Source organism: Phoenix dactylifera, unplaced genomic scaffold (genome assembly GCF_009389715.1).
Source record: "Phoenix dactylifera cultivar Barhee BC4 unplaced genomic scaffold, palm_55x_up_171113_PBpolish2nd_filt_p 001161F, whole genome shotgun sequence".
NCBI classification, from domain to species: Eukaryota; Viridiplantae; Streptophyta; class Magnoliopsida; order Arecales; family Arecaceae; genus Phoenix; species Phoenix dactylifera.
Window position 1 is genome coordinate 37755 of NW_024068500.1, and position 16734 is coordinate 54488.

A 16734-nucleotide genomic window follows, 5' to 3' on the forward strand; every position below is an offset into this window, starting at 1 on the left:
GAGATCCCTCACGATCTCCTGTCGCAACTCCCGGAGCTGCTCAGGTGATATTCGGACCTCTAGTGGCTGAGTAGGTGGTGCAGTGGAGGGTCCGGCTGAAGTAGATAGTGCTGAAGTGGAGGGATAGTTGGGAAAATCGGAGTCATGATCAGGGCTGGGAGAGTGACGAGTAGTAGGGTCAGAAGGTGTGGAAGAGGATGGTTTTCGGACCCAGACTCCCTCAACCTTATGGAAACCCATCCTGTGTAGAGTCCCCTCACCCATGCGATCGGTGTATCGCAGTGAGCGAGAGGGTTCCCCCTCAGGAATGGGGACCTCTAACTCCCTAAAGATCAAAGTATAGAGCATGCCATAGGGAAGAGTAAGCCTTGGTTTGTCTAGAGGCTCACATAGGTATTTATAGATGAGTTTTGGGAAGTTGATTGGGGTATCTTGAAGAATGTAGAACATCAGGGCTAGGTCCCTCTCAAATACAAAATCAAAACGGCCTGTCTTAGGAAAAAGGGTTCTAGAAATGATACTCAAGAGGAGCCGCATTTCAGCTGATAGCTGATTTGCAGACACCTCGTCTAGGGGGGACTGAGGAGGACTCCCTAGTATGGCCGTAAGAGCCTCAGTCCTATCTGCTGGGTGAGAGGGAAACACTCCTACTTGGGAAAGATGGAGGACTTGAGCAATGAAATCCTCCAAAATAAATAAAGGGACACCCGCTACGGTTCCCTGTATCCCACCATGACCCCTAGCTACTGTACCGTAAAACTCCCTAACTAACCCCGGGTAAGTAGGGAGATCTAGGGAACAAAACATCTCTAACCCTTGAGCCCTTAACCTATGCCCTAGGGTAAAACCTTCCCGGGAGAGGAAGTCAAAGTTGACATACCTCCCGGTGGAGACCGCCTTCCCGGCGCACGGACGCGAGGGAACCGGCCTCGGCGGGGAAGGAACCGGAGGTTGTGGCCTCACGGGATCATTCCGAGCCTTTGACCGTCGCTCGGTGCCGCTCGCGGGTTGGGGCCTTTTTCGGCTCGGGACAACAACTTTTCGAGGCATCCTAGACCTAAGTGTTGGGAACCCGCCCATGCCGCTGATATTTCAAAAAAAATTGAGATGGCAGCGGAATCGGTATAAGCGGGATCGACGTTCATCGCATGAATGTTGTTTCATGAATCGTTCGTAGTTAGATAAGAATTAAAACTTTTTAAACCTTTAGGAAGATCAGATCTTCACCTTGTGCGGGTAGATGATCACCGCAAACTGAAGTTCGTGGTCTAGGATGAAGGTTTGCTTGAAGCCGTTCAAGTGTCCGGCCTCTACGGGTATCCACACGAAGCAGTGATCCGATCAAAGCTCTCTTGTCTTCCCAGGGTGCTAGCTCCCTTGCAAAGACTTCTTTTGATGGCTGATTTCCTCTCTTTCAATCAACCCTTGATTGTGCTTGAGAGGAGGAAGAAGAAGGATGAAGAAGAGGAAGAAGAAGAATCCCCACGCAGCCTTCTTTCTTTTCCCTGCATTGGAAGGAAGAAGGGAGGAAGAGGATGCCGCCAACACCTTTGGCTTTTATCTTCCTTGCTTGCGGCTGAACCAAGAGGAGAGGAGAGGGAGGCGTACGGCAAGGAGGAAGAGGACTTCTTCTATGCCCTAGGTGCCGCCCACAAGTCCCTTTTTATAGACATGTGGAGCTCCTAACATTTAGGAGTTCTTGATGTCTTTCCTAAGAGGGGGCGCCGTCTCTTCTCCCTTCTCCACGTGGAAAGGGGAGGGGCTTATCCCCTTCCTCATGGTAAACCCTAATCCATATTAGGTAGGGATTGGAATGCCCTAATGTGGTCAAGCCTTAATCCAATTAGGCTTAGCCCAAGGGTGAACCAATTTGGATCCAATCTAGGTAAGTCCTAATCCAATTAGAACTTAAATCAATTTTGACTCAATTGAACTCTTCAATCCTAATCCAATTAGGAGTCTTATTGATTCATTAGATTAATAATTAATTGTGACTTAAGAAACCCTAATCCAAATTAGGACATATATAATTTTAGTCCTAATCCAATTAGGACTCTATTTGAATCCGAAGTCCTAAGCCGATTAGGACTCTAGGAATCCAATTTTGATTCAAAACTCCTAATCTCATTAGGATTGCAGGAATCCTATTCCAAGTAGGAATCCCAGTCCTACTCCAACTAGGATTCCCAGTCCTAATCCAATTAGGACTCTAGGAATCCTACTCGAAGTAGGACTCTTGTTTCAAGTCCAATTAATTAATTCCCTTTGTTCCTTTTTCAACTGAATATCAATCGAATTGATTACTTGTGATTCATAATCACTTTTCAACCATCGGATCGGTCAATACTTCTAGTGTGTGTGACCCCATAGGTTCTACTCTGACTGGTAGTGAGGTATATTGTGATCTCTATCACTATATCATTGAAAACTCCTTTCAATGGGTTGGAACGATTCCAACTCAACTCATTAGGGTTTATCGATCATCGAGATAATCCCTGTGAGTCCCACCATCCACCAGTGACACCTAGCAGCATGTAGTGGCTACCCAGTAGAATAGAAAGATGAACCTCTAGGTGCAGTTAACGTGTGATACAGTCATACTATCGTGGATCCCTACAGGACGGAGGTCATGGACAACTCGTCAAACCCCATCGTCTGTCATATGTCAAGATTAATTCGACTTGAGTTCGATAGTGGAAAACTTTTTCTCCACTTTATATTACTGCCCTGGCCAAGGTCTTAGAACTCAGTCTAACAAATCACATAGGATCACTCCTCTTCTATCAAGGTCGATAGATTCCTTGTAGGTGCATACCCTACTCCTATAGTGAACCTACTGCAGCCAATCTACACTGCATGGACCCATATGGCTAGAGACCATGTATATATGTAGTCAAACTACAATAACCTCACTGTGAGTAGCCGAAGCACCGCAGGTCAAAGGACCAGTCACACTACTGCAACATCAAGCAAGTCACTGACGAGTGGATAGACATCCAAGTGACTTCTTGTCTTGGTCACGCTCAGTACCCTTATTCTCTAACAAGCACCTGCACTATCACTTCAGTGTCCCCACACTGTGGACTCAAGTCTCGTCCATCCAGAAGGAAAGTGATCTGTGCACTGATCGGATCGATCACCATCCTCGTGATGATCCATTGATCAGGAGCATTTAGAAATTAATCACCAATGATACATGGCTCAAATTCTCAACTCTTGAGAATATGTATCATCATCTTATTAATTTCTTGGACGATTCATAGACACATAAATAATATGAATGAAAAGATGCCTTTTATTTATCCAATAATAAATAGTCAAGTACAAAATTATGTCCCTAGAATTAATAATGTGTCAGCCAGATTGGCTTCTAAGGCATACATCTAACACTAAGGAGGGAAAAAGGACACGAGGAATGGAGGGAAACTCGACGGAAATGCCCTAGACAAGGTCGGAGACGACTCTAGGGTTTTTTGAACAGTGGAGGCGGTGAATAGAAGTGTCGATTGAACGCTTCGATTAGGGTTAAAACATCGGATTCCCAACCTCGAGTCGACTCCAGTAAGTCGCGAGTCGACTCGACCTCGAGTCGACTCCAAAATATGCGCGAGTCGACTCCCCCTATGCTGCCATCGACCTCGAGTTGACTCCTATCTATGTGCGAGTCGACTCGTCCATGAGCCGACTCTAAAATGTATCCGAGTCGACTCGAACTCTGGCACGCACCCAAAAATCATGTTATTTTCGTGCCAAACAAGGGATAATCAAAAAGTTTGTGATCTGAATTGATGATCATAGATGAGAAACTCTATATTTAACACAAGCTAATCATCAAAATCAATGAATTAGAGAAGAGAATATCACTAGGATGGATCAATCACTCCTAATCCTCTCCTAAGTACACAGAATCGCTCTTCACTCAAGGGTTTTGTGAAGATATCAGCTAATTGATCATCAGTGCAAACAAATTGAAGTGTCACATCACCATTCAGTACATGATCTCTTATGAAGTGATGTCTTATCTCAATGTGTTTAGTTCTTGAGTGCTGAATTGGATTTTTAGTTAGATTAATGGCACTTGTATTATCACAATTAATGAAAATTTTATCTTGTTTAATGCCATAATCTTCAAGTTGTTGTTTAATCCACATGATTTGAGCACAACAACTCCCGGCAGCAACATATTCGGCTTCAGTTGTAGATAATGCAACCGAGTTTTGTTTCTTGCTAAACCATGAGATTAAATTTTCTCCTAAGAATTGACATGATCCGCTGGTGCTTTTTCTATCAAGTTTACAACCAGCAAAATCTGAATCTGTATACCCTATTAAGTTTAGGCTAGATTCTTTAGAATACCATAAACCTATATTTTTTGTTCCTATTAGGTATTTAAAGATTCTCTCCACTGGTGCTTTTTCTATCAAGTTTACAACCAGCAAAATCTGAATCTGTATACCCTATTAAGTTTAGGCTAGATTCTTTAGAATACCATAAACCTATATTTTTTGTTCCTATTAGGTATTTAAAGATTCTCTTAACTGCAATTAAATGTGATTTCTTAGGACTAGATTGATATCTAGCACACATGCATACACTAAACATGATATCAGGTCTACTTGCAGTGAGATATAATAAAGATCCTATCATACCTCTATACATCTTTTGATCTACTGATTTACCTGATTCATCTTGGTCTAGTTTGCATGATGAGCTCATGGGTGTGCTGATTGACTTGTTTCCTTCCATATCAAACTTCTTAAGCATCTCCTTGATGTATTTAGCTTGATTGATGAAGATCCCTTCTTCAGATTGTTTGATTTGGAGCCCGAGGAAATAGTTCAGCTTTCCCATCATGCTCATTTCAAATTCATTCTGCATCAAGTCAGCAAATTCTTCGCAGAGGCGATTGTTAGTAGCACCGAAAATAATATCATCAACATAAATCTGCACTACTAACATTTCTTTGTTTTTCTTCTTTAAAAACAGTGTTGTATCTACATTTCCTCTAGAGAACTCATGATCTAGTAGAAATTTGCTAAGTCTTTCATACCATGCTCTAGGTGCTTGTTTCAACCCATAAAGTGCTTTGTTTAATTTATACACATGATTGGGGTATTGATGATTTTCAAAACCAGGAGGTTGTTCTACATACATCTCCTCATTAATATACCCATTTAAAAATACACTTTTTACATCCATTTGAAATAATTTGAAATCCTTAGAGCATGCAAATGCTAGTAACAATCTAATTGCCTCAAGTCTAGCTACAGGAGCAAAGGTTTCATCAAATTCTATACCTTCTTCTTGATTATATCCCTTTGCTATTAGTCTAACCTTGTTCCTAATTACAATTTCATTTTCATCAAGTTTATTTTTATAAATCCATTTGGTACCTATTATTGAATATTCAGAGGGTCGTTCAACTAGGTTCCATACCTTGTTTCTAGTAAATTGGTTTAGTTCTTCTTGCATTGTATTTATCCAATTTACATCCTTTCCAGCTTCTTCTATGTGTTTAGGTTCAAAATGTGAGACAAATGCTAGATGATTATTCAAGTTTCTAAGAGATGCCCTAGTCCTAATAGGTTGAGATGGATCATCTAAAATTAATTCCTTAGGATGCCCATGAGCATACCTCCAAGCCTTAGTCAGCCCATGATCAACAATTGCCTCTTGGCTTGATGATGCATTTTCAATTAGTTTTTATTCATCTTCTTGTAATGTCATCTCATCAATCTTTTCTTCAAAAATTTCAGCATCATCATCAAGAACAACTCTCTTGCTAGAAGAGATATCACTAGTATCATCAAAAACAACATGTATAGACTCTTCAATAACAAGGGTTCTTTTATTAAAAACTCTATAGGCTTTACTTGTCGTAGAATATCCCAAAAATATACCCTCATCAGATTTAGAATCAAATTTACCTAAGTTATCCTTCCCATTATTATGAACGAAACACCTACATCCAAAAACATGAAAATAGTTTACTTTGGGCTTTCTATTTTTTCAAAGTTTATAAGGTGTTTTCTTTATAATAGGTCTCAATAAAACTCTATTTAATATATGACATGAGGTATTAATGGCTTCTCCCCAAGAATACTTAGGGAGGTTACTTTCACATAGCATGGTTCTAGCCATTTTCTCTAGGGTTCTATTCTTCCTTTCTACAACTCCATTTTGTTGTGGTGTCCTAGGTGCAGAAAAATTATGAGTTATCCTCTTTTTACTACAAAATTCATCAAATAGATGATTTTCAAATTCCGTTCCATGGTCACTTCTAATAGCTATGACTGAAGCATTTCTAGCATTAGTTACTTTCTTATGAAATTTCTTAAATACTGAAAATGCTTGATCTTTATGAGCTAAAAATATGACCCAAGTATATCTAGAAAAATCATCTACAATAACAAGACCATATTTGTTTCCACCTAGACTTGTGGTTCTAGTTGGTCCGAATAGATCCATGTGTAGAAGTTCAAGAGGTCTAGAGGTAGAGACACACTTTATGGATTTAAAAGAACTCTTAGATTGTTTGCCATATTGACAAGCTTCACAAATTTTATTTTTTCCAAATTTTAGTTTTGACAAACCTATCATGGAATCTCTTTTAACTAGTTTTGATATTGTATCCATACTTGCATGACCTAACTTACGGTGCCATAACCAACTTGCATCATTATCCTTAGTATCATTAACAACTAAACAGGGGTTATGTTTGGCAAGATCCTCAAGATCTACTACGTACACATTGCCACGTCTAATTCCTTTAAATACTAAACTATTGTCAATTGAGTTGGTTATGATGCATAAAGATGGTTTGAACAGAACATCAAAACCTCTATCACACAATTGACTAATGCTAAGTAGGTTATGCTTAAGACCATCAACATATCGAACATTATCAATAAAGGTTGAAGGGGTGATTTGTACTTTACCTATACCAATGATGTGACCTTGGTTATTGTCTCCAAATGTCACAGCACCTCCTTTCTTAGGCTCAAGGGTGAAGAATTGGTCTTTGTCACCTGTCATGTGTCTTGAGCAGCCACTATCCAAGTACCAACAGTTTTTGTCGACCTTGGCTGCAAGACACTCCTACACAAGGAAATCATACAATTTGAGGTACCCAAGTTTTCTTGGGCCTTCATGGTTAGTAATGTTGGTTCCTTTTGGAACCCAAACTCTTTTAATTTTTTCTTTAGTTTTTTCTTTTCTATGATCACACACATTAGCTTTATGTCCTATTGTTCCACAACAAAAACAGGTTATTTTCTTAGTTTTGCTTTCCCCTACTTTTACAAAGAAATTACTAAGGAGCTTTTGCTTATTTTTAGGTTTATACCCTAAACCAGCTCTATTGAACACTGCTCGTTGACTATTAAGTATCATTTCCAATTTTTCAGAGCTATATGTAAACTTTTCTACAAAAAGTTTGTACTTTTCAAGTTGTAGTGCCAACTTTTATTTTTCTGTTTTTAGTGCATTTAAGTCTTTTGTGAAATTACCTCCAATAGTTTGTTTATCCTTTTTAAGTTCAGAAATTTTGCTTGGTTAGTTTTTCGTTATATTTAATTAAGGTATTAGTTTTTTGAATTAACATTTGGTTTCTTGTCTTAAGTTCTAAATTTTCTTTAGTGATAAAATCCTTATCCTTAACTAATTTATCGTATTTATGGAGGTGAGATTGATTGGTTAGTTTTAGCTCTTTATTCTTAAGGCTTATTGTCTTATATTCATCCATTAATTCATTAAACGCATCATATAACTCATCAAAGGTAAAATCTAAATGCGTTTCAGATGTTACCTCATTTTCGTTTGCCATAAAGCATAGATTGGCCTTTTCTTCTTGTTCCTCATCCGATGATGATGATGATGTATCGGAGTCCGATAGGGTGGAGACGAGGACCTTCTTTTTCTTGTACTTGCTGGCCTTCTTGAGCAAAGGACATTCTGCTCTGAAGTGTCCCGACTTCTTACATTAGTAGCATCCGATTTCCTCATTTTCCCTTTCCTTACCTTTATCCTTGTGATAGGAACTTGAGGGGCCTCTCCTTTGATGAAAGGACTTCTTCCGGTTGATGAATCTACGGAATTTTCTTACAAGAAGAGCCTCATCATCCTCTCCCTCATTGTCTTCCTCTTCACTGCTGCTGCTGCAAGATAAATCTTTGTTAGTAGAAACAGATTTGAGGGCTATTACCTTTTTCTTGTGAGAAGACTCTTATTTAATGTGTTGTTTCATTGTTAGCTCATGCGTCATAAGGGATCCAAGTAGCTCCTCGAGTGGCAGCTTGTTTAAGTCCTTGGCTTCTTGGATTGCCGTTACCTTGGCTTCCCATGACCTTGGCAAACAACGAAGAATCTTTCTGACAAGGTCACTGTTAGTATAATTTTTGCCAAGGCTTTTTAGGCCATTGACAATGTCAGTAAATCTAGTAAATATGCAAGTGATTGTTTCATTGGAATCCATCTTAAATAATTCATACTTATGAACTAATATATTTATTTTAGACTCTTTTACTTGATTTGTGCCCTCGTGGCTCACTTCAAGTCTATTCCAAATCTCTTTTGCAGAATTGCAAGTAGACTCTATTGAATTCATTTCTATCTAAAGCACAATAAAGCACATTCATTGCTTTGGCATTTAGTTGTGCTTTCCTTATATCATTGTCATCCCAATCCTTTTCAAGTTTGGGTATAGTAACACCCTCTACAAAAATTGATGGGATGTATGGTCCATTAAGTATGGTGGTCCACATCTCATAGTCTTGTGCTTGGATATGAGTAGTCGGATCCATTAAAGAATGGAGGTCTATGGGTGGACTGGCCCTCAATATGAGAAGATCCAAATGGGGTTGTCATTTTGATCTTTTACTCTTTTGGTAAAAGAGTTCTGGCTCTGATACCACTTGTTGCCCAGATAGACAACCCAAGAGGGGGGGTGAATTGGATTTTTAAATAATTATTGCAATTAAACGCTTTGTGAGTAACTAATTAGATCTTTTTCCGAGTAGATTAATTAGATGCTATATTCAGTGGATGAAAGGAAAGTAAGAGACAATAAAGCAATCACAAACACAAGCAAATTTATAGTGGTTCGGAGCTAATCCTTGCTCCTACGTCCACTCCCCAAGCCTCACTTGGAAATTCACTATAACCCCATGGATTATAGCCGGTTGTTTTACAAGTTCACAACCCAACTTGTTGTTTTACGAGATCACAACGAACTCGGTCGGTTTTTCCAGGCTCACCGACTAGAACCACCTGATTGTTTTTTCGGGATCACAATCAAACCCTTACACCGTTGGTTTCAACCTAGGCTCACCAACAAACCTTAACACCCTTAATTCAATCCCCTGAATGAATCAAGTAAGGAACAAGAGGTTTGAAAACAAACAGAAAAAGAAAGAAGCTTCTTAACAAGCAGATATTCAGCGATATTAATAAGGGAGAAGTTAAGAGCCCTCAAACAAATTTATGAAGATGTAGAGGAGGGCTTCTCGAACTCGGGGTCTCCTCTTGAATGTCTCGAAGACTTGATGACTGATAGAGACTTCTTGAATGCTGGGAAGAGTTGGTTGGTTGGAGTTTTAATGCCCCTCTTCCTTCTTTCACTTGTATTTGCTTGAAATCCTTTGGTAGGTGGAGATTACTTGTTTTCTTTGAATGGAATGTCACTTCTCTACCTTGCTACAGTTCTCTGTGGCTATTTAAGCCATTCTCCAAGAAAACTAGCCGTTAGACCCAATATTCTAGCCGTTCTGCACATTCTGCAACTCCTGACAATGTTTCCGTTGGGATCGGAGTCGACTCGCGCGATCTGGAGTCGACTCGCCTGTTGCAGGAGTCGACTCATGCTTTTCAGGAGACGGCTCAGCAACTGTTCTGGATTTGAATTAAAGTGTTGTCTCGACTTGGAGTCGACTCGCCTGTACCAGGAGTCGACTCCCCAATGTCTGGAGCTGACCTCGCACTTTTGGAGTCGACTCGTTCCAAGGAATCCAGAGATGTATTTTTCAAATTTGCTCACTCGAGTCGACTCGGATATTCTGGGAGTCGACTCGGCACTCAGAGTCCGAACTCCCGATCTTCTGTCTGTTGACTTGTGCCGTCTCGGAGTCGACTCGAACTGTCTTGGAGTCGACTCGGCTCTCAGAGAAGAAAATTTAGTCTTCTGTCTTTGGGGTCGCGCTGCCTTGGAGTCGACTCGAACTGTCTTGGAGTCGACTCGCCTCTCAGAGACGAAAATACCGTCTTCTGTCTTTGGGGTTGCGCTGTCTTGGAGTCGACTCGGACTTTGCGGGAGTCGACTCGGCTCTCAGTGTCCGAAATTTGCTCTCTGACTTTTGCCTTGTATTACTCTGGGAGTCAACTCTCGCTTCCTTAGGAGTCGACCTGCCAACCATCGGAGTCGACTCGAGTTCTTCGGGAGTCGACTCGGCTCTCAGAGTCCAAAATAGCTTCTCTATGTTTCTGTCTGTTACTCCCTGGAGTCGACTCGTACTATGCTGGAGTCGACTCGGCAAGCATCGGAGTCGACTCGCGCTCTTCAGGAGTCGACTCGTTGACAGGTTCTGAGATGAATCTTTCTGTCCGGCTAAATGTTCTCAGTCGGAGTCGACTCGTAATTTACGGAAGTCGACTCGAGCCTATGCCAGTGCTTCTGATACGCTTGGAGTCGACTCGTAATCTCCCGGAGTCGACTCGAGACTCAGACTTTGGTTCAAATTGAATTCTTTACTTATCCAAAATGTATTGAACCAAATCTTGAGACACTTAACCATAAATTTACAAGTATTTGACTGAAACACTAGATTGAATTCATTAGTATAACATAAGATATACTCAAATGCTTTGAGATCATCAAAATCAAATAGGGTCATAATCAATCACTCCACAGAGTCCATTCTTCTCTCTTTTTTCTTTCTTTCTTTCTTTCCTTCTTTCTTCTATTCTTCTTCTTTTCTTTCTTTCTTTCCTTCATTTTTCTCTTCGACGATGAACCGTCGGAACCGAGATCTCTCCGACGGAGACGGAGATGGGGATGGAGATGGGGATGGGGATGGGGCAGGTTCAGGCTCGGGCTCGTCGCTCGGGCTCGGGCTCAGGCTCGGGCTCAAGCAAACGAGCTTTACGAGCCGGGCTGTGCCGCCCGAGCCGGGCTGTGCTGCCCGAGCCTGAGCCCGAGCCTAATACAAGGCTCGGTACCGAGCCCGAGCTCGAGCCCGAGCCGACAAATTTGGGAAACGAGCCGAGCCGAGCCTGCGGAGGGTCGGGCTCGGCTCGGCTCGTTAACAGCCCTATTCCTGACCGAGCCCTCTTCTCCCCTCTTCCTTGGCCCAACCCCTCACCGAGAGCCCCCTCTCCCTCTGCACTTCTCTTCCTTTTATAGATCCCCACCAAGGATCAGCCAGCGGTGGATCCATGATTTCACGTGGAGAGGAGGAAGAATGCGTGCATGATCATTGGGACGGAATCTACGGGATCGGCTGGATCGATGGAGCTGACCGTGGGATGGAGGCATTGATCCAGAAAAGAGCTGGCTGGGTGGCTGAATCATGGAAGTCTGGGATCTCGGAGAAGACGGGAATGGAGCTAGAGATGGATGCCGATCCGGGAGGAGTTGGGTTACCGGCTGTTGGGAAGGAGATTAATCCAGAAATGTTGGCTGCAGCTGGAAAGGCTCGTTGATTGCAGCCGGCTGGGATCGTGGAGGAGTGGTCGTTGGCTGCATCGACTGATGGCGGAACACCCGGGGATGAAGACGATGCCGCGTAGGTGGATGCGGAAGATGCCCGACTGGGTGAATTGCGGGAGAAGTGGGAACGTGCGGAGGATCTGGGAAGCTGGCTATGGCTGCTGGGACTGGATTCGGATGAAGACGGAGGAGCTGGATGCAGTGGGCACGCGGTTGATGCGGCTGGAATGGGCTGATGGCGCTGGTGCACCGTGTTGATCACGGAGGAGATGGTCGATTTGGGAAGAAGTCCCCTGTTTCAGCACTGGGAGGCTTGGATTGGCTTGGAATGGGATAGGTTTGGGAATTGGCTTTGGATGATCGTTGATTGAACTTGTCTCTTGAGCCCAATGTCATTTAATTCTTGCTAAACTGTTTCAGACCGAACTCGACCAGATAAAATAAACGAGACTAAAAACAAGACCGTGACTTAATAAAAAGGGTTAATCAAATATTTTCTCCATACAAAAATAATTAATTATAACTTTCAATCTAATCAGGATCAAAATCTATTTAATTATAACCTTAGCTTGATTACAACTCTATCAGGTTACCAAACCGGGTTAAAACAATCTCCTCCTTATATGTTTTCCTGTAATTTTCATGAAAGATTGCAACCAAGAGAAATACAAGTTCAGAGTCTGATTTAAGAAAAGAATTATTTACTTCTTACCATATTTTATATTTATTTCAATGATTATTCAATTTCATGGTAAAATATGTATTTATCAGTTTAAGAACATTGATAAGTGCTATGGAAAGATAACTAAATTATAAATTATTCAGTACTTATCACACCCCCAACTTATGTTTTGCTAGTCCTCGAGCAAAATAAAACTAGAAAAGAAAAATTCTAACTCACTTTCGCAGGCATCGCGATTGCATTTACCATATGCAACAAGGCTTTAAACCCCTAGGTGGCCCTAGTGGATGAGTTTTGTCTCGTAAGGATTTTCGGCTCAGATACCCACAAACTGCTGTCTCTACCCAAATATATATATATATTAAGATTATATTATTATTATTATTAAAATCTAATTTAAGATACATAAATGATAAGGGTTTCGAAGCACACACGGTTTTATTTACTAAGTCAGCCCAAATTCTAGGTTAGTATGCAATCTAAGTTGAAGTCATTAAGTTTCCATTTAGGAAGTTGTAAGACTTATTTATACTGGAGTGCTTGGTGAAATCTGGACCGTACACAAGCTAAGGGTTCGGATCTCCAAAATATTGCTAAGACTAGTAGTTTCCAAGGATTGGTCAAAGGGACCTACTCACTGATTCAAAATCATTTATATCTGTAGGATTTCGAGAGTTGTGGATGTTCACTTTAGTACCTCACGGGCTGTATCTATAATATTCCAGTTTATTCGAATTTTTACAACGACGTCTTTCACACTATTGTCTTTTTCAAGGTTAATACATATTTTTTTTTGAATAAAAGACGTATAAATTGTGAATTTTTTACTTTTGTGGTGATTTCTCCGTGTAACGAGCAATCAGTCGACAACTCTCACACCAGTTGGCATAAGATGTCGGGCATCAAGACTCTCCTATGGACTTATGCTTGGAGTCCTCATCACAAGCCCACTTGATCTTTGACAATAGGTAGCCTTTTTCGATGTTCCTGACTAAATCCATTTTTATTGATGAATTTTTTTTTTTTGGATTAGATAAGTATGATTCATCAGGATCCAAGGTTGCTACTATACTATCAACATAATGTCGAGCCTAGACCTTAGAAGTGTCGGCCAGTGTGTAGTGAAATTTCAATTAATTAGCTTACAACTCACTAAGAGAGACTTAATAGAAAGAACTTAATTTTGCATTACTTTCGACTAGTCATTGGACTTTGTAGATTGTACACACCTTGTGTGTTTATCATTCTCGCATTAATGTATAGAAATTAGGTTTTAAAACCTCCTTTTTTTTAATTATTTTTTTTATAAGAATGAAAATGAACACATTTTTTTTAAAAAAAGATTTTTTTTTCGATAAAAATCCAGATGAAGACCCCCAAACCTAAACATGACATTGTGAAGTGAGAACATATGCAAGAAATGCAAACAAAACAAAAATGCTTAAAAATACTTAAAAATACCCCCAAACCTAAACCTAACATTGTCCTCAATGTTAAAGAAATCTAAGAGAATTGGGTTGCCTCCCAACAAGTGCTAAGTTTATTGTCTTCAGCCAGACACAGTGAGATGTTTTTTGCATCTCCTTCTATGAGGTTATCTATTTTGTCTATTATAAAACACTCAACTTCCCTCGCGGGTTGGTCGGCTGCATTGAACACATTTAATTTTACCTTCATGTTCCTAAATGATATGTTCATTACCTCTGTTCTACAATTGATGCACGCATTGGCTGTTGCTAAAAAGGGGTGCCCAAGGATCATGGGGATTTGTTTCTTAGAATTAGGTTCATGTTCTATATCAAGGATGATGAAGTCTACCGAAAAATAGAATTTGTCTATCTTGACAAGAACATCTTCAATTATCCCACGTGGTATTTTTACAGATCGATTAGCCAATTGAAGGGATACCGAGGTTGGTTTTAACTCACCTAACCCAAGTTTCTCATAAACTGAATAAGGTAAAAGGTTGACACTTGCCCCTAGATCTAGGAGTGCTTGATCAATGAAATTATTTCCTAAGACACAGGAGATGGTGGGAGCACCAAGATCTTTGAATTTTGGAGGGGTGTTGTGTTAGAGAATAGAACTCACTTGCTCAGTTAGGAAGACCTTTCTAGGCACATGTGTCCTAGATTTTTGCTTTTGGGTACAAAGGTCTTTGAGAAATTTGGCATAGGAGGGAACTTGTTTAATAGCATCAAGAAGCAGAAGGTTGATTTTAACTTATTTGAAAACCTCCATCATCTCCTCTAGTGAAGTTTCCTTTTTGTCAAAGGGAGAGGGTGAATTAAGAGCTTCAGAAAATGGGGCCTTTGGGATGTGAGTTTTGGCAGAAGGTGGACTAGCTGAAGAAGAAGAAGGTTTTAGATTTTCATTTGACACATTTTTATCCTCTTCTTCACCTTCTTTATTGTTGTCCTCCCCAATCTTATTGTCTACTACACGTCCACTCCTTAGGGTAGTCAAAGCATTGGCTTGTTCATGATGAATTGCATTTAGTTGATTTTCTTGAGCCATGTATTGTCCCCTAGGATTACTTAGTGGTTGGCTTGTAAGCTTTCCTTCCTCTCGCTTGTTCAGTACATTAGCTAGTTACCCCATTTGGGATTCTAGCTTGGCGATGGATTGCGTGTGAGAGTGCACCAATTGTGTAATTGTTTCTAAACCTTGAAGAGCGTTCAACACTTTCTCCTCAAAGGCTGTGTTTCTTTGGGGTGGAGGAGGAGTGTGTTGAAATTGAGTCGAGGAACGGTAGGGATGAATATTTTGTGGGGTTTGAAAATTCTGAGGGTTTTGAAAATTTTGGAAGTAGGGTTGGGCGATATTCAAAGCTTGCTGCTTCCAAGAAAAGTTTGGATGATTTCGCCATCCCAGGTTATATGTATTGGAAAGTGGGTCATTACCCAGTCTGGGCTGTGTTTGAGCAGCACTGATGTGTTCTTGCACGAGTTCGGAGAATTGAGGCGCTGAGGGGCACTCATAAATAGGGTGGGATGGGCTAGAACAGATAGTACACACTTGTGCTTGGGAAGAATTGATGAAATGTCCTCCCATCATGAGTTGGTCAATCTTACGGGACAATGCATCTACTTTGCTAGACAGGTCCATAGAATGACTTATTTCACAAATGCTCCCTTTTTTTTTGGAACTTGGGGGTGCTTGATGAGAACAGGAAGCATGATGGAGGGAGTTTTCATTAAGATTTTCAAATAATTGCCATGCTTCATGCTCATTTTGAAGCATGAAAGTCTTCCCGCATGCGGCATCGATCATCTGACGGTTTCGTTCAGACAATCCGTCATAGAAACATTGCACTAGCTGCCATTTAGGTATTTGATGATGTGGGCATTTACGGATTGGGTCCTGAAATCTCTTCCAAGTTTCATGAAATTCTTCTCCCTCAGTTTGGGAGAAGCTCGTGATGACATGTCTAAACTGGTTCGTTCTTCCTATGAGAATGTATTTTTTAAGAAATTGTTGTTGCATTTGATCCAAGGAATGAATCGAATTGGTTTCTAAAGAATTCAGCCATTGCTTGGCTCTATCTTTAAGGGAGAAGGGGAATAATCTAAGTTTCAAAGCATCATCAGTGAAGTTCTGAATCTTGACAGTGGTGCAAATCTCAAGAAATTCATCTAAGTGTTTATATGGGTCTTCGTTAGTGAGCCCATAAAAAGATGGGAGCATTTGGATCACACTAGACTTTATCTCATATTGTACAGCTGCTACTTCAGGTAATTGAATGCAAGATGGGGAAGTGTGAATGGTGGGGGTAAAGTACTTTCTTAGGAGTTTGGGTTGTTCTTCATGTTAGATGTATGCCCTAGAAGCCAGTCCGGCTGACATATTATTAATTCTGAGACATAATTTTGTACTTGACTATTTATTATTGAATAAATAAAAGGCATCTTTTTCATTCATATTGTTTATGTGTCTATGAATCATCCAAGAAATTAATAAGATGATGATGCATATTTCCAAGAGTTGAGAATTTGAGCCATATATCATTGGTGATTAATTTCTAAATGCTCCTAATCGATGGATCATCGCGAGGACGGTGATCAGATCTTCACCTTGTTTAAACCTTTCGCATAAACGTGTTTTAAAACCTTTCGCTTGCAGATAGATTAGAATTAAATTATTTTAAACCATTTTAAAATCATTAAGAAGATCAGATCTTCACCTTGTGCGGGTAGATGGTCTCCGCAAATATGATTTACGTGGATTTGTAGGAGGCTCAATGGAAGCCGCACACGCGTCTGGCCTCTACGGATATTCACACAAAGTAATGAGTTGATCGAAGCCTTTGAACCCCTCTTTTATGGTGTGTGGATAGAGATGAGCTCCTAAA

At 40.5% G+C, this 16734-nt stretch overlaps 1 non-coding gene across 1 annotated transcript; it reads left to right on the plus strand.

Moving 5' to 3' along the window:
• Positions 1 to 15714: 15714 nt before the first annotated feature.
• Positions 15715 to 15820, plus strand: LOC120108076. The gene has a single exon (XR_005509587.1). It is a non-coding gene; the product is annotated as a small nucleolar RNA R71 (small nucleolar RNA).
• The last annotated feature ends 914 nt before the right edge of the window (positions 15821 to 16734 follow it).